General features: G+C 39.2%; 1 long non-coding RNA gene across 3 annotated transcripts in view; it reads right to left on the bottom strand.

The window, feature by feature from the left end:
* Window positions 1–7386: 7386 nt before the first annotated feature.
* The window catches only part of LOC108446210, a 73032-nt gene continuing 61308 nt past the window's right edge, over window positions 7387–19110 (bottom strand). For all 3 annotated transcript variants that reach the window (XR_001861336.1, XR_001861337.1, XR_001861338.1), the window contains 3 exons: window positions 11027–11198; window positions 10345–10643; window positions 7387–10263 (listed from right to left, as the gene is read on the bottom strand). This is a non-coding gene — a long non-coding RNA (uncharacterized LOC108446210). The remainder of the gene's footprint in view (window positions 10264–10344; window positions 10644–11026; window positions 11199–19110) is intronic.

Raw genomic sequence — 19110 nt, 5'->3', positions numbered from 1 at the left:
CTCACACACAGGCAGAAAGAGTATATGGTGTAATCCAGTTGCTCCCCAATGGAAGACATGACTGCACAGCAGTCCGCTCCCAGGATGCAGGTTCCACTTCAGGAAGGGATGTCTCTCTGTGCTTGTGCCTTCTCCTCTGTGCCCTTGGAGAGGAAGTTGTGGTACCTAATGCCAGCTTCTGGATTCACTGCTGGGACCTGAGGTACTTCTAAATCTCCCGCTACCTTTTTTTACAGCAGCTTTGGTATGCCGTTAGTATTTGTAACAAAGCCTATGATACTAGATCTCCCTGTTCTGTCAGATGCTTGAGGTAGTTTTTTCAAAAGTGTAGTGAGGAGGTACACACCTTGAAATCACTCTTATGCCCTTCTCAGTAGATACATACTTTAGAATTTAGCAATGATTTTTTCATCCTAATCAGATTCAGTTCTCTGCAATACTCATTCATTTCCCTTAAGGAAGCCTTGAGTTTTTAGTCCAAACATTTGGGTCTAGTACAACTTTCTTCCTGTTTCTGACATTTTCATTTTAAATGGTATGCTTTTATTCATCTATCTGTAAACCTCAACATTGCACAAAACAAGGTCTGAAGTACTATTAATAAGTGCACTACCTTTCAGATCATCCCTGGAGCTTGCAGAGAATAGCAGCAACAAAGAATTTAAACCAGAGGTGGATAAAACAGAACTTGTAAGTGCACCATTTTCTGCTGCAGACACAGGTCTTCTATCATGGTAATTAGTAATAGTTGTTAATAGCAAGACCTAATTTTTAAAGAAGCAACTTCAGACAATCATGAGGAAATGAGATAAATAATCAGCTGAAACAATACAGATCAGTTGTAGCATAATTACAGAACAGCATTTAAGGACTCAGGAGATCTAATGCTTTTCTCTTCATTAATCAGAGTAAATGTAACACTACAGATTTTACTTATTCAAGGACTGTTGTGTGTGCATACACAGCACATCTCCAAGAGCAGAAGCCAAATTGTCTATGTGTAGAAGAGTCTGATTTTTTTTTTTTTTTCAGAATTCACAAGGACTTAAAAGTTCAGACAAGCTGTTTTAAAGCTACTATATAGCTTTGGTGAAATAAATAAACCTCACCTTTCAAATGTTGAGGAAGAACACTTTCAGTTCTCAAAAATCTCACCCAAACCACAAATTACACCAGAAAGAATTTCTGTAACAACATTTGCTTGTGGTACTCCCATCTGGGGAAATTCTGTATGGAAATGATGCAGCCCAGCCTGGAGACACTTAAGCAATGTAACACTTACCTGCAGTTTTGGAGCAAGAGCTGTTCTGTTGCTCATAACTGAATCAGTTGCCATCTCTGTGTATGTCAATAAAACCCTAAATATGTTTTCCTCTAAACTGTGAGCAGTTAAGCGACTGCAGGATTTGCAAGCAGCCATTAGCTGTAACATGTCCCTGAAAGACCAACCCTGCCTCCTTGAACTAGCATGGTGCAAACAGTGGTTTTCCTTGCAAGCAACTTTCACAACTGCCAGCATTTTACTTAATGGTGTCTCTGCATACCTTTTATATAGGATTTCAGCTTGATCTTATCATCTTGCAAGCACCAGAATTTAAGCGTTTTCTGCCCCCCTCCCACTTACTATAAGGGGTCTTTCACCTGTTGTGTCATAGCTGAGAAAGGCATAAGGGTCACCACAGGGGTAAACCTAACCATTCCACATTATTTGTTCCCACTTTTGACATCCCGTCCCAGCTCACAGCTTAAGCTCAGGAAAAAATGCTCCTCTCTTTTTTGGAAATCAAGTTGCTGGCCCACAGATCGCAGTACAATATATTCTTGCAGGTAGCAGTACAATATATTTTCTAAGGAACAGATATATGCTACATATTCCCCTTTCCCACACTTACTTTTTCTCACTAGCTCCTTGCTGAAATATGTGGTCACTGATGTGAAACAGAAAATCTATGAGTGCATGATGCTCTCTAGCCATGTGTTTTATTGTAGGCTGGATGGGTCACCCTGCCTGTTACTGTGGTTGCCCAATATTTCCCATGATATGAACTTCCTTAGAGTAACTTTCAACTTTGCCAAACACCATAGAAATTTTCTATGTTGGGTGTACAGTGCATGGTGAATTTATATATACACACATATTTATGCAGAAAATAACTGTCACTTCCAAGAAGGAATATGGAGAAAAACATGGTGTTCTTCCCATGCTAAAAATTTCAGCTGACCTTTTATTTGGAAAAACATAGGTCATCTCTCCCCTATCTTGAAATCTGACAGCCTTTATTAATTTGTGGCCTTTATTCAAGGTTGCACCTTTTATCATCCCTTTGAGATGCTCCCCAAACTTGCCATCCTGCAAGTCATTGAAAAATTATGGCTCTCAAGAGGTCTGTAGGAGTATTTTAAGGCTGAGTGGGCTACAAAGCCATCATCTCTTGTTTTCTCAGTCTTTGACCCATTGAATCATGACTTCTTCCTTGGGCTGTGACACAAGAAAGTCCCTCTACCTCAGAACATTCCACAGCTTGGGAACAAAGGCACTAGCCTGAGAAGAATGAGATGGGGGGTGTAAATCTACTTAGGAGAGTAAAGCACAGGCACACACACACACACACACACACACACACACATATATATATATATATATGAAAACAGGCACTTATTTCTCAGATAAATTTTGAAATGAACTATGGCATTTTAGATTGAGACAGATCCTCTTGGTGATGGCAGAATACAACTACAACACTTTCCTGACTGAGCCTCTTAGAGGATGTGGGGACAGACAGCAGGTCCTGTTCTACTGTAGGAGTCACGTGTGATGAATTTTCAGAACTGCTGACTTGTGACAGTTCTGGGATGGAAGATGCAACTCTTGGCACTTGGGAAACTGTACAATAAAAAAAGGAAAGAACATACGGAGTTTAGAGGTTGTGCTTGGCTTCTGCCTAACTTTTACTTCAAGAAACAGTCTTTGGATGTGGCTGTAAATTTCCTGAAGATTGTTCTTGCATGGAGTTGATGCCAGACAGCTTTCCCATCTTGTAGGCCTTTCTACTGCTCAGTCTTCTGTGACACAAAACACCAACTCCACTCTTCCACCAAAGCCATCTTCAGAAGAAGACTGGCAGTCTTTCATATTGCAGGAATGTGTTCCCAAGGTCATGACCATTCCCCTGCCTCACCAGTAGGCTGAAGCAAGCTCTCACAGGGCATCTGCTTCATGACCAGGGATCTATCCCAGATGTTAGCAAGAACCATCCCAGGGTCTTCTTAATATCTATGATGGATTTCTACCATCAGATCAAAAAGTGACAGACTTTTTTGTAAGCTCTACAAGAAGGGCTACCAAGAACTTGGCTAGATGAGGTCATTGCTTGGTTATCATAATGGGCTGCTGCAGCTGTTGTGAAACTGTGGATCCTGAAGTGAGAAATATGACGGCAAAGTTCATGAATAATTCCTTCTTCATGGCAAATATTTGAATGACATGCAGTAAGTGCACTCTGAGAGCACACAGTGACCAGTGCAAAGAAACAAAATAGTAAGTACTTGCCTTAGGTCAACAACCTCTTACCTGAATGACAAAATATTTCTGCTGAGAAAACCAGCACACAGTCACATAAGAAAGGGTAGAGTGAAACAGTGTAATATTTTGTGTTTCCTGACTTTGGTTATTTAGCCTTGCAACTTCTAAGGTGTTTCTTTAATATTCTTTAGTTCTCTTAGTTTCCAAACACTGCTTTATGCTTCTTTTGTCTTCTGTTGTTCCCACTTCCTAGGTTCTGATTTCCGTCCTCAATTGCTGTACTGAAGCTTCTTGGAGTGTGTGCTGTCTTTTCAATTAGCGTCTGTGTGGCATTTAGCACAGTGGGCAACTGAATCTGATCCCAAACACATCATTTATGTACCTTGTTTGGGTCACCTCACATCTGCTCATGTGATTTGTCTGGCCAAATGTGTAGGTGGTTCCCGTGCAGTTACAGACTGATTTGAAAATCAGTCAAGGGGCTAGACAGCACATCAGATATGATGGATCAAGAGTTCAAAGAAGGCCATAACCCAGAATCACTGCTGCTGAACCACTTTTGGAAAGCTGATCCATTCATTGCTCCATGAAAGACTGTTCCTTGTCAGAGGTTAAAGAGATAGTAAGTTTGTTTACTGGGAGAGATCAGGGAAAAGAAAAAAAAAGAAAAAAAAGAGGAACCAGTATATTGTGTCTCATATTGACAGAAAGGTAGTGAAAATGAAGTGCAGTATAAGAAAACTACCAACATGCTTCACTGCTTGTCAGAGTGAATTAAGTATACCAATAGGCCTGTGGCTGAGAAAACGAACAAACAAAATTTCCTGGGAGAAACAACTGTGAAGGCTCTGGCCTGGGATGTGAGAATTTCTTACATGTTTGTTAGAAACTGCATCTTTAGCAATAGGCAAACTCAAAAATAATGCCGAAGAAGAGAAAAAACCAGAGCCACAATCAGCTACCGAAAGATTGAAATTTGAGACAAAGTAGCACTATTTTACAACATGTATTATTTTGAGAATGTGTTCTGAAATGCTTTTGGTCTCGGTTAGACAACATTGGAAAACATGTTGGTAATGAAAGGAAGAAGAAAAGGTGCAGTAAGGTTTACAGTGGTCTACCACTTCAAGATATGCTAATAAGATGCTGGTAAGCATTAGTATTTACATGTGGTGTCTGCTATGAAGGTCAAGACAAAGAACAACAACTGAGGAATGACTGAGTGAGCAGGATTTCAAGGAGAGAAGTGAAGATGTGGGACATGTAGGGTTTGGGACTACAGGGGAAGTAAGATCTATTTTTGAAAAGAAATGATAAGTTTGACCTAGCACCCACTGAAGTCAGTGGTATAATAAAGGTGGTCAGCAGGAGTTGCAAGCCTAGTGCATAATCAAACCCAGAGAAGAGTGAACAAGAGTTGAGGAAATACTAGCAGCTCCATGGAAGGTTTCGTTATTGGTATGTACTGCTGCTAAATAAGGCAAGGATTTTATCCCCGCACTTTCCATGCATGTAGAGATGAGTTTAGGTGTATAGCTCTTCTAGTTATTGCTGACATACACTATGAACCACACAGATGAGCTCTTGGAAGCTTTTTTGGCTTTCACATAGTGATGTGATCGTCATTTTTAACAGCAAGAGTAATGCACTTCAGCGTGAAAGGAGACTGACATCTGACTATGAAGTGATGATCTTTTATCTTACGATTATTTAATCAAACAAGAGAACTGAGAGTGTCAAACAAGTACCAGCAATTTATCAAGAGACAGTTGTAGAAGCAAGCATTCTCTGAATCATCAGTGTGATAATTACCACTGACATTTTCCCAAGGGGAACTGCATTTTTAATTGTTACAAATATAATCACACTTCTACAGAAAAGTGGGAACAGAATCCTTTTGAGGCCTTTTCTGGAAATAGAAATGTCTAAAGTTTCCATATGGAAAAAATTTGTGATAAGAAATTATTGTGTGCACCAGAATAAATATGTCATCACAAAGGTTAACTAAAATATCGGCTAGTGTACTCTAATTTCCAGAAGAAAATATATTTAATAAGATTCTCTGAGTTAAGTCCTGGCCCTGCTGCAGCTGCAGCTTTTTTAGCTGGGCTCCAGTTGGCTTGAGTTTTGATGATGAGGAAAACAAAATCTCTGATCCTGCTGGGTGAGCAGGAGCAGTCTCCATCCCGTGTGCACAGAGGACATAATCTTCATGGCAGCCTAGGGAAGGACTGCTTGAGTGAGAGTCCAAACACCTCTCAGGGCAAAACTCAACTCAGGCACTCACCGTGGCTGTGGGCAGCACCTCTCTGGCTGGCCCAGAACACATAACCAAAGGGACCTCCAAGGCTGGTCCTCTCCCTCAGCAACCATTACTATGACCATTCACAATGCAACCACTCTAAGCCGTTTTTTTTTTTCAAGGGGCAGATCAGAACGAATTCTTCTAGTTTTTGCTTCCCTCAGCATCTTGTTGCAGACAAAAGCCCTTAGTTACTCATGTTCCCCATTTCAATATGTCAGGTGTATAAACTGTGGGATTTTTCCTGCCAGGATGCTAGGAGAGTGAAGGTCTTCAGCATAGACATTACCTCTTCAGGTGATAAGGCTGGTCACTTTTAGCCTGCTGAAATGAACTGAGTTAATAAAGCATTTGGCCACTACTTGCCAACTACAGCATTGCCTTTATTAGTTTAGGTAGCAGTGCTGGCCTGAGGATAAGTTTTATAGGAATAGATTGTCTTTCAACTGTAACAGCTGATATGGATGGAAAAAACCTGAATTTTCATCAGAGCAGCAAAACCTTTGTTTGGTCAGCTGAAATAATTTGCAAAAATCTATTTACAAAAAATTAAATCAGGTGTTTTAGGTGTTTTTATGTTCTCTGACCATAAGGGACAGAACAGCAGGGTAGAGGAAGGCTATTTAGTCCCTCCCTAGTAGCAGGTACTCCATCATATGACACAATCACCATCTTGGGCTTCCCAGCCCTTCCACTTCCCGTTCCACTCACTCAGGAGCTGTGCCTCTCCCTGTATCATGCAGGTAACAGGCTATTTTAACTAAACTGTGATTTATAGAAAGTTGCAGTCTTGCTGTTCAGAGTTGTTGATTTAGGTAACAGATGCTGAACATCAGCAGATAATACAATCTGATAAGTGATCTACACGATTTAGGATTTCAGCCTGCAAATTTATGAGGGAACAATACAAATCCAAAACTGTTCAGTTAAGAACTATTTGGTTCTACTCCTTTTTCATTAAGGACCTTAGCCCTTCTTCAATTGAAATCAATGGAAATTCAACTCTAGGTTAAGCAGACACCACTCAGTAACACTGACAGAGCAATGCCAATTTAGCTTGGGCTGCATTTATTCTCTTAGATTGCCCTTCATAGCTAAAACCAAAAGGGATGTTTATGTGCTGTGTTAAAAAAAAAAAAAAGGGATTACACAGAGAAGACAGCCAATAGTAAAAATACACTAGCTAATCACTTTCTTAGGTGGTTTAAAATGGAAGAAATGGTATAACCAGAGTTTTGAATAGTTTAAAAACCCAGTTAGCTGATGAAAGCAAGATTAAAAAAAAGTTTTATATTATTGAACATGATATAAAATTTAAAATAATGCTGAATTTGCATACATTTTTACTCTAATTTTACAATTAGAGAGGGCATGTGCAAATATTTGATTAGCTATGATTTTTGCATGTATACTTTTTGCACACAACCATCTTGGAAGCTGTAGGAAAGATTTAGGTACATGGGAAAAAACCCAGCAAAATAAACCGAACCAAAGCAAACTCTAAACCAACCCCCCCAAAAACCCCAAACCCAAACAAACAAACCGCTAACCCCCTCTGCCCCAAACCAGCTATTTCTTTTTATGTGTGTGAATAGGACTTAACATTCTTGCAGGTCTGTTTTATGATGTTGATTATCACCAGGGTCACTTCAGTGTTGAACTATACCTGTACTGAAGGCTTCTTTTCCATCATCTCAGTCATTGCTGTGAAGCCATATGGATCTTTCCAAGTCCAACTTCAGCTTCTGTGACCTTGTGTTTGCTGTGGCTCTACAGCAGGCATTGGCTTGTGCTAGCAGTAACAGGGCTTTCCAGTCCAAGCAATTCACAGGTCCAAGTCTTCTGACCAGGTGAATTCATCCTGTTATCACCAAGTCCTCCTGCTAACGGAAAAGTTACAGCTTGCAAAATAGGTATTCAGAATGAGGTCAGTATTTCAAAGGGCTCACTCTATGCAAAGGTATACAGGTGATGTTAACTCTCTGCAGTAATGCATGCTACTTACATTTCACAGACTACTAAAAGCACAAAGTACTTTTAATTATGAAAATACTCTTACAATGATAAAGCCTTAAAAAAAAAAATTTAAAAACCACGAGGCCCTGAAGAATTTATCAGGAATTTTCTCACTTCAGATGAAAAGATATATTCCAACTTCATACAACCACTTCCCCTCCGTTTCTCAAGATCTTGCTTTCAGTGTAAAGTTGGAGAGATATGAGATCATTTTCCTAAAGAAAAAGAAAAATTCACTAAGCACTTCATGATGTCAGTTAATTTGACTGATTGCTCTTGATGTGATTTGACATATCAGAGCAGTGTGATTCATGAGCTAAGAGGGAAAGACTTGTTAGCAATTTGTTCCCAACTTATAATGTGACATCAGCACTTCTTGAAAGCTAATCCCACATACAGTAGGCAACCCATTTTCTAAAGATCCATCTCCATTTATATTGTTCCAGCTAATACTCTTTAGTAAGCCTTTAGACTTTGCTCTGCTTAAAATTAAAACTTTCTTTTTTTTAAAATTATGAACATTTATCTCTCATCAGAGAAGATAAGTGCCCCTTAGGAAAGACATGAGAGAAAGATTTGTGAGACCTAACAGATTTGTACAAGAGAATCATGACAGGTATTTCATAATGGAAAGATCCTCAGAAAGATAATTCTTTTGCATACAGATGAGTTTGCTACCTTAGCAGATGTTCACCTTTTAAATAAAAATAAGCATTTAAGAGATCCTCTGAAATGTCACAGTTATCCCCATTACTAAAAGATATCTTGATTTACACTATTACAGTTGTTGAAACATTCCTAAGCAATAGGTTCTGGAAGCTGTACCTTACCTGACCCGCAAGACATTTAATTATTTCCATATTTTCACTGTAGACACTGCAATTAAAATAATTCTTGACTACCTCATGGAATTTTAAACATTTTCAAGAAATGAATTCAATACAAGATCGTGTGTGTGCAATTCTGCAACTTGGTCTCCCAGCTGTGCAATAAATTGCTGGGAGGAACAATTAGTGTAGAGTCATTTGTTAGAGAATGAACCAAAAATGTATCTAAAAATGCCAGTACTAAATGTGCTGACAATTAAGAGCAAATTACTTAGCAAAGATGCCATGTGTTCATATGTTGCTTCAGCTACATGCATTTGATGTCTAGCACCACACTTTTGTTTAAGACATAATTGCACATTTTGTTCAATTTTCTATCTGTACTGAAATAAGGTGATATGGTGCCAACACTTTTTAGGCAGGACTCCCCAGTGACTCCAGTTATCACCATACCTTTTCATTCCAAGGGTGGAAATATTTTTAATTAAATGTGACGTGGGCCTTTTCCATTCATGTTGATTATTTTTCCCTTGCCCCACAGAAAGTTTTATAGGGCAACAGAATGAGAAACAGAAATGACTTAATGTGGAATTGATGTTACATGAAAAGATCTCTCAGGGGAAACTGTAAGGCTGTCATTGCCCAATCAACTAAAAACTAGATGAGACAAAGCGTTTAGTAACCCTTTGCAGAAGACATTCCTGCGTTGGTTAGGACTTTTAGGATGACCTACAGGCTCTCAAGCCCACACAATCTACTCAGGAGAATAATTTGTAGTGGGTCATTACACGTTTCAATAAAAGCACCTAGACAGACACAGAAAATTTGGCTTCACAGTACACAAAAATCACTTTCCCCCTCCCCCCCCACCATACAAAGGTAATTTGATAGTATTTAAGTTCACATTTTTCAGATGTGTTTGAGTAATCAGGAACTGATTCCTTCCCCTTAAATAAGGACATAATGTATCTCTATAACTGAAATTGCTTCTTTCTTTGAATACTTGAGAACAGATAGCTCACTGAGAGAGGCCATCGACAATGTTTCACCATCAGCGTTTTACAAGATACAGCTTGATTCTTCCACAGGCTGCTAAGCGCAATGTGTTCCCATTTACCTGCACTATGGTATGAATTAACTGCATTTCAGAATGAAGCTGAAATCAAGATGGAATATGGAGATGCAAAGGAAGAACAAAAGTAAAACACACCATTCATACAAAGTCAATACAAATCCGAAACTGTGACCTAACTTTCCAAACAATACTACACTAGAAATATATCCTTCAAATCAAGAAAACTATTTGAAGAACAATACATCTGTTGCACTTTATTCACATTTCAGTCTTCTTTCAAGATAGCTTAATTCACTCCTTCCAAATCAGTTTTGGATTTGCTTGTTCTTGAGTCTGGTATTCTGCTTCCCTTGGCCAAGAAGGATTGGGTTAGAGAACACCCAGGTGAACCTGACATCCACAAGTCCATGGGCCCTGATGGGATGCATCCAAGAGTGCCAAGAGAGCTGACAGACACCACAGCTAGGCTGCTCACGGTCATCTTTGGAAGGTCATGATGATCTGGAGAGGTGCCTGAGGACTGGAAGAAAGCAAATGTTACCCCAGTCTTCCAAAAGGGCAAGAATGAGGACTCAGGAAACTACTGTCCAGTCAGCCTCACCTCAATCCCTGGAAAGGTGGTGGAGTGCCTCAGCCTGGAGTCCATCTCTATCCACATGAATGACAAGAGGATGATCAGGAGTAGTCAGCATGGATTCACTGAAGAAGGTAAATCATGCTTGATCAACCTGATTACCTTCTATGATGAAGCCAGTCCATGGATGGATGAAGGGAGAGCAGTGGATACTGTCTACCTTGACTTCAGCAAGGCTAGGATGACCCTGCTTAAGCAGGGTGCTTGGACCCGATGACCCACAGTGGTCCCTTCCAACCTTACCACTTCTGTGATTCTCTGTGATTCTGTTTTGGATAACAATAAATGGAAACTACTGCATCATACACATAAGACTGTTGTGACTTAATCACACTTCACAGTTAAAAAAGCAGGGAAGAGATCTTTTTTAGCACTTATAGCAAAGAAGCAACTTCTCTTTGTCAATCATTTTGTTGTACATTCTAAATGCTTGGGTTTTTTTAAGGTAAATTTGGACAATGGGCTGGGAATTCATTAAAAAGGATACAGAAGAACAGCCCTGGTGACAAATCTCTACAGCTTATTACTTCAAGTTATGTCCAAGTAAAAACATTTGTATTGTTCATATTGAGTAAGTATATTGCCTATAGATCTATCTAATAATTTGTAAATATCATGCATTTATAGAGAACATCAAGAATATTCTTACCTGCTGTTGTTAATTTAATCCATATTGGTAGGTCATACCATATCTTCAGATAAGATTGATTGGTAACATAATCCATAGGAGAGTTGAACCTGTTCATCACTAAATAGATTCATTTCTTCCCGCTTCCAGTTTTTTATTTCAGTTTTTAGAAGCTTCAAAGCTTTTTACCACCCTGAAAGAAATATAAGTGTCATTATCCTTATCTTCACAGGGTCTGAAATTTCCAGAAATCTTGGCAGAATAAGGAATATTGTCTTGTAGATATGTTAGTTCACACCAGTCCTCTTTCCTAATAGACTTGCATTTTGGACAGTGAAACAGAGGAATGTGGTGGGGAAATGGGATAACTAAACTTCCTTTATCTCTGAAAATTTTTTTCTGGCTAAGAAGTTGGGAATTTTAATGAATAGAGTTAGCCTTAGTCTGCCAATTGCATAAACTTCTTCTGTCCTGTTAATCCCCTCCAATCAACACTGTAACCTGCTTTTCTGCAAGGAAGTAATCTAATCCAAGTTTTTCTTTTCCCATGTAATGGGGACTTCTTTGACTTCTTGATTTTTTTCTTGCCACCCTTTCCCTTTCAACTTACTAACTTCAAGAGCACCCATCTTTCTTGGATTTTATCTTATTGTCCTTTTGTTATCTCCTTTGATCAGTTCTCATTTTCCCATTTCCCTTTCCCTGAGGACATAAGCATGCTCAGGGACAGTACTATTCCTGAAACTATAGCTGCAGCTGTCTGTGTGGATGATTTCTACTCCAGAAGTTCCCCTTCTTCTAAGCAGCCTTATGACCACTCCATGTCTTTAAACCCTTGCTTATTCTGAAGTCTTCCTTTCTTACTGTTTCCAAAGCTACCTGTTTTTCACCCTCTCCTGTCCTAGTTAATTTTGTATTCAGCCTTACTAGTCTTTTCGTTTTTCTTTTCTCCATTCTGTCTAAAATATTGAAATACAATGCAATAATCTTCTTCTGGTAATCTGCAGCAGGCAAGTAATTTCTTCTTTCTGTTGTCTATTGTCTTCCTTTCAAACCCCAAGTACACGTCAAACTCCTCATTCAAGTTTAGAGACCCTATCCCCATCTTCAGTCATGTTTCATTTCACACTCTTCTTTTCTCAACTTCTCCCATTGCAGTTCCTGTTAGCAGAGGAGGACTTGACAAAGACTTCTTTATTTTTCTTTCTTTGTGAATGCAAGTATTACGACACATTTTCTAATGCAAGGGAACACCTTCCTCTTGCCAGACTTCTCATTCTCTATTCTCCTTCAAGTTCTATTTTTTTTCTTTGAAGGATCATTTATTTCTTCTGGGCCAGCAGCCTATGGATTCTGTCTTCCCTGGGCAATTGTCTTAGATATTTTTTCTCCATTTTATTACATCTTGAAAATAGCGCTATAATTCTTTCAACAGTGCAAGACTCTGTGCCATCTTACTGTCAGGACAATACAGTGGTACCTGTTTAAATATATAATGCAATTATATTAACACACATGTTAAAATAAATCCATTTTGCCATGACTATATTCAAATTTGATCCAAATTTGCTACTTATTCCTTTTCCATTTAAAAATATTTTTCTGTGATAGCTGGCCAATAAACTTTTTCTCCTGTCAAAAATTGTGTAAATTTCAGTTTCCTCAGTTTATTGGAGAAAATATTAAGAGCTGTTTTGATTGTGATCTATAAATGGGTATGGGTATTTTAATAGAAGTGAGTTCTTTAGACCATGGAGGTATCCAACATCTGGAAGCTGAATATATACAAATTAAGACAGGAAGTAAGATTCAGTCTTTAAAGAGTGAGAGTAATTAGCCTTTGGAATAACTTTAATAGGTATACAATGAATGCTTCTCTATTTAAAACCTCTAAACCAACATTGCATATGTTCCTAAAGTACCTAGTTCAGACACAAGTTCTGAGTTTAACACAGGGTTTCCTGGATGGGTCATAATAGACCAGTCAAGATGACTGTCATCCTTAAAGTCTATGGGGAAAGGACTGCTCCCATCCAAGTAATCAAAAACATCCTTTGTTTCAGTGGGGCCAAGAGTTTAACCTGGGCATGTATGAAAAACAGGACGAGTGGTGGGCAGACAACACCCAGACCTCCTGCTGCCCTTCAGTTCTCGTGGGCTTGTGGTGGAGGCCTCAATGCCATTAACAGTTTCACATGGTTCTCACTAGAACTGATTTATCAAGTGAAACGATGGCTGTAAATGTTTTAAGTTGCACACCCTATTTTCTTGCCTTGCAGAATAGGAATGGGGTTTGAAACATGTTTTAAGATAAGCAGGTACTTTGCAGAGCTGAGGTAAAACATATTACACTCTCAGTTGGTTAACAAGGTGGTTATTTTCTTGTTAATGAAGGAGAGGAGAGGGTATTTTTATTTTGTTTGTCAGGTTAGATTTCCTGAGAGGTTACATCATGTGAAAGAAACCTTTCAACTCTTTCATGCTGCAGCAGAATTTTATGTAGTGTGTTTCTTCCCACGAGGCCAGAAACATATTTGTGAGTGCAATAACCCTGCATTGAAAGGCTCCCACCTGCCAACTCTGAAAACTAAAATTCTCTACATAGCAGCCCAGGCTTCTTGCCACAATCTCGCCTTGAAGTGTTCACTTCAAGAGGTGTTTGTTTTTCACCACATCATTGAGTAGAACACTGTTGAGCTTTTGGCCTCTTTGCTTGTACCTACCAAAGTCAAAACAGGTTGGATTTTGGGAGTGGACGCATGCAAGTCCTGATGAGTGCTGAGGAGGAGTTATTTTTATTTTAGAAACTAAAATACCTCTGAGGACCTGTGCCTTTGATTGTGGGAACTAAGCTGAAAACACTGGCCAACTAATTTAATGTACATCTCTTTGAATAGCCATCAGATGGTAGCATTATGGACGGTTATCATTAAAAAGAAAAGTAGACAATGAATGCTCTACTGAGAAATGTGTTTGAATTATTTTAATAAATTATGCAGGGTTTTTTAATGTAGGTGATCATCTGGCAAAGGTTAGGTTGAGCCCATCACTCATCTCACTTGTGACCTGTCAGGCACATTAAAATACAAACATCTACTAGTAAGAAGCTAATGCTTTAGACTAGAGCATCTCCTTACCTTCCTGCTACTCTGAGGTTCCCAAATGAAATACCAGGTCATTTTCAATAATGACCACACAATCAAATGATCAACTATAATTAAAACAAGAATTTAATAATTTTTGCCTGTGTCTGCACTCCTGCTTGCACGCTGTCCACATGCCACTATATAATTAAGCACCTAACCGCCAAACTCTCTTTCTGAGCCCAGTATTTCTCTCTTTATATTTCCCTCTCACCCATCCTGACTTGCATGCTAATATCAGATTGGAAAATGGCAGAGAACCAGGGTCTGCTCCCACAGAAGCCAACAGCAAAACTCACACTGGCTCCAAAGCTTACTTCCCCCATGTGTGCATGTTTACCTGCTCATGGCTTCATAGTATAGATAAATATTTTCCCTAAAAACTTGATTATGTCTAATTTAAAGGATAAATCCCACAATCCACAAAATGGTCTTTGTTGCATATCAGCACATTCTCTTCTCTTTAATAAAAGATTAAGGACCCATTAACCCCCAAACTCTCAAATTGCATCCAGAATAACAGTGCCTAATGCTAAAGCTGGCTTATAAAATGTGGGAGGACAGATAAACTGTCTTTTCCCCTGGGTTGTCTCTTTTTCTTTCCCTTTCCTTTTCAAATGACCCTCCCCAAATAATAGAACAGTGGTTTATGTTTCAAATGTACCATATGGCATGACGTGAGTGCAGTTTAATTACACATTAGCATATTCTTACAACAAGGGTTGGCTGTTTAAAGCAGCTTGACAAAACAGGAATTAAAAAATTTGAATCAACACTTTTGGAGTAAATCTGTTTTCGTTATTATGATCATTTATTAAAACTGTAACTGTGTGATGATCTCACTAAACTTTGACAGTGTGAGATAGTGAAACAGCAAGAAAAACTAGATCATCCTTTTTCTGGTTGGGATTTTAACTATTATATTAAGGATCACTGAAATATATGAATGACAGCAACTCACAGCTCCCTATGATTACCTGATTTTCACTCTTCCTTCAAATTTTGAGGTAAAAAATAAGTAAAACTAATGATAAGGTCAATATTCCTTTAAATTGGAAAGTGGTGAAGTTTGCTGGTCAAGATTTACCCTGCTTTTTGTCTCATTAAGAATGTTTCTTTACTGATACATTTAACCATCCTTGTGCTGTCCTCAGCACTTGTGGATGATCAATGACATCATTTGGTGTCTTAAGAAGAAGGAAGCAATTAGCAGCAAATTTATATGAAAGATTTCTCTGAACATGAACCCTCTCATACACTCTGCCTTCTCTCCTATTATTTCCTCTACTGTTGCCAAAGCATCACATTTTAAAATACCTTTTAAGCAGAACAAACTAAAAAATACCTACGCAGACTGTGTATATCGCCTACTGCCCTCAGATGGTGCTGGGAACATGCTTGTATTTGCTGAGTAAAAAACCAGTTTTGGACATTTTTGCAAATGTTTAGACATGAATTTCATGGAATTACTTGTGCTGATAATCACTCACACAAGTAATTGTTTACAGGCTCAGACCCAACATTTGTTAAGTGGTTCAGGTCTTCCCTGTACTGACATTTCAACTCCCCAGTGTTCAACAAAGTAGGGGCATTCTTCAAACACGCTCTTGCAATAATTTATCAGTGATATTTTCCTCACAGTTTGTCTTGAATTGTTTTTATTTTACTTCCCATGGGTAAAATTCTTGGTTCTCTATGGTCTGGATAAAGCCTATGTACCCCTGAAGCCTATAGAAGATGTATTATTTGGAATTCATACCGTGCATTGGCCGGGTGCTGGCTCCATGCACATGGATGAATGGCATCCATGTCAAATTGTTAATCTCCCCAGAATGCTCTCTATAGTGATAAAGACGACTCACGTTTCATGGAGATTGGTAGACCAGCAACATCTGATCAGACTTTTCCCATCATTTGTTTCAGCCACTGTAGGGCTGAATGTTATCTCTGGAGAATTTTTAAAAAATATAAAAGGAGCATTCAAGAGTTTGTCAGTTAAATGTATATCTAATCCAATTTGTGGGATAATTTCTATTTTAAGCCTGATTTTAGCCTTGGCTAATTTTCTGTAAGCAAAATAAAGGCTGCATTTTTGCATGAGATGTACAAAAATAATACACTTTCCACTGGTAAGCTGTGTGGGAAGAGGAGCACTTCTGCTGGAAGGAGTTGTGAGGTCAAGAACAGTCAGCCATTTTATCATGAGCTCTTTGACAGACAATCTTGGCCCTAGTTACAGAACTTTACCATTCAAAAATTATTCTTCTCCCAATCCTGCACGTGAATGGAAATGTACAGTGCATAGTAAAGTGCATTTTTTTCCCCAAACCAAAGTGCAAATCATGTGCAGAAGTCTCCTTGAGAGTGATCTTCTCTTCTTGCCGTATGTGCTTGGGGGTACCATCCTTTCACATGATCCATGCATGGCATAATGAGCAGGGCAGAGGCAGTTTGTTAGGCAGGGATGGAGCTGATCTGTAACCACAGGACCAAGGCTCAGCCTGTGCTAGTAGAGAAAACAGAGAAGGAGGAAGAGCCTGCCTGAGGGCTGAGAAGGCACGAGGACAAAGCTTGCAGCCCTCAAGGCAGAGGTGCTGTGTTTCTCAGTAGTCTCAGTCTCACTCCTGTCCCATGGGCAGCATTCAGCCTGGGCTCTGGCATTAATCACAGACAGTAGGGCTGTTGCATTGGTCTCTGCTATTTGCTGTCCGCCTTTCCTGGTGTCTGGAGACAAATCTAGTTAAGATGTTTATCCCCACTCAACCAAAAAGTTACCCATAAAAAGTGCAAGTAAAATCCTCCATTTACATGTTTCCCCTTCGGTAGCATGACTTTGTCTCTTGCACTCTCCCTCAGAGGACAATGGCAGGAAGCACAGGGAGGATGAGCGGGTGAGGGAAGGATGGTGTTTCCCCCACCCTCTGAGAGTGGGGCAGTGCATTGCCAGATGGGGCCATATGACAGTGTGGTAGAATGGGTAGGATTTTCTGGGAGACTTTGGGAAAGGACTGTATGCTTTGGGTTATATTAGGAACAGAGCTAGAAAGGTGGTGGCAGCAAATAGTGTAGGAAAAAAATGATGGAAAGAACTTCCTGAGAGGCAAAGAAACAAAGATGGGCAACAAGACAGAGGGAGTGTGACTGCAAGTAATGTAAGAAAAGGAAGAAAAAGTGCAGGGAGGTGAAAAAGGGAAAGCTATCTTTGGATTGGGAAGATCTGTTCTCATACGGGATTAAGAACAGCTGCACAAACAAGAAGTGATGCCAGCCTTCAGTCCCATCCTCTGGCCACGTCTGCATGGCATTGACAAACCTCCCTATTCTTTTAGGTGTTCATCACCAAAATTGCTAAGATTTATGAGAAAACAGGTGTATTCGCTCTCCTTCACACCAGAGAAGAGGAAACTATTTCATACACTTGATTTATTCAGGTAGGCCAAGGTGTTGAGATCAACCAGCTGCATTACTAGTAGTTCAACTAAATGAACTCTTCTATTAGGACAACTTTGAAAACAGACTGTGCAGCTTGGCATATTCAAAGTTTAAAGTGGGATTTCAGTTTTGCACCATACTTGTGAGAGTTTTGCTTACAACAGCAGAAATCTCACAAGGTCTGTTTTTACTGAAGGACATTAGAGGAAGTTAAATCTGAACCAGAAAATAAAATTCAGAACTGTCCAGCACCAGTTGATGCATGTCTGAATATTTGCAGAAGAAATGTCTTTGCTCCCTAAAACACAGACAAATTAAGTGTTGAAGATTTGGCTTCATCCAGTTTCTTCTAAATGTCTCTTTTGGTAAGTTATTTGGGGAGTACAGGGTTATGGACTGTATTTATAAATTCTGAGCTCTCAAACAAAGCCATAAATGTGCATTCCATAGTTCCCAGACAAAAATAAACAGAGCCTGCTATTTCTAATCCATTCCTCCTCTCCCTTGGTGCTGATTAGATTGCATATCCTGAAAGGGATGAATTCAGGCTTTTCCAAAGTTATTTCTTAGAGGTCCACTTGTGATTTAACACAAATGTTTTGTAGATTTGAAAGATATATGGCACAGCTGCTACTTCTGTGTATGACAACGTTTTTCTGAGCTCTTCAGAAGGAAAAAAATCAATGCACAGCTATCTGTTTGCCATGGGGTTCTGTGGCCTTCTTAAAGCCTGAAGAACATCTCATTCCAGAGTCTCAGATAGGGGATGATTTTGACTACACTTATCTGACACTAATTCCATGTTTAGAATATTGAGGGTTGGTATGTTTTTATCTTCTCTTTTAAAAAAGAAAACACATTTCCTGGGTCAAAATGAAATATATTGTAATGAATTCTGATAAGCCTAGAGAAGTTAAATAAATTTCAAGACTTTACAAGTAATTCAAGTATCAGTGTTTCAAATAAAATAACGTGTAAGAATTTGTTTCCGCAAAAATAAATTCCTCGTGTGACTTAGCTGAACCCATTCTACTGGCAACTGTCCATGTTTTCCCCTTAGATGTTACATTTGTGCTTCAAAACCAAGTGGCTAACACCAAGCTCTCTGATTTCTCTTTGTATTGCTGTCAGCCTATTCACATGTAAAACAACACCCCACTGCTTAACCCCTAATCTGCACTGAAATCCAGAGTAGCCGTTTTGGGTTTGATGTTTATGGCTCATCTTCACCTTGGAAAGGCTGTGGGGGGTGCCTCCACACCCTCCTTCCTCTCAGGAGACCACCCTAAAGGATTAGTACATTAATGACCAGAGGTTTTATAAAGGCCAGTGTTTCTGGCAACCTGAAGATAAACCAGTGTTCCTGTGCCATCAGTTATCTGCCTGACTCAAGGAAAACGTGGGCATTTTGGTTTTTCCTGTTGAGTACCAGTATAGGCTAGGTTGAAGGACAAAAGCATGTCATAGTAGCAAATCCCATTAAATAATATATGGGTTCAGATAATTGAATATGCTATGGAAGTGACAAAA

This window comes from Corvus brachyrhynchos, unplaced genomic scaffold, assembly GCF_000691975.1.
Source record: "Corvus brachyrhynchos isolate BGI_N302 unplaced genomic scaffold, ASM69197v1 scaffold53, whole genome shotgun sequence".
Taxonomy (NCBI): Eukaryota; Metazoa; Chordata; class Aves; order Passeriformes; family Corvidae; genus Corvus; species Corvus brachyrhynchos.
The sequence above is the reverse complement of the archived record's forward strand: the minus strand, read 5'-3'. Positions and strand labels throughout refer to the sequence as shown.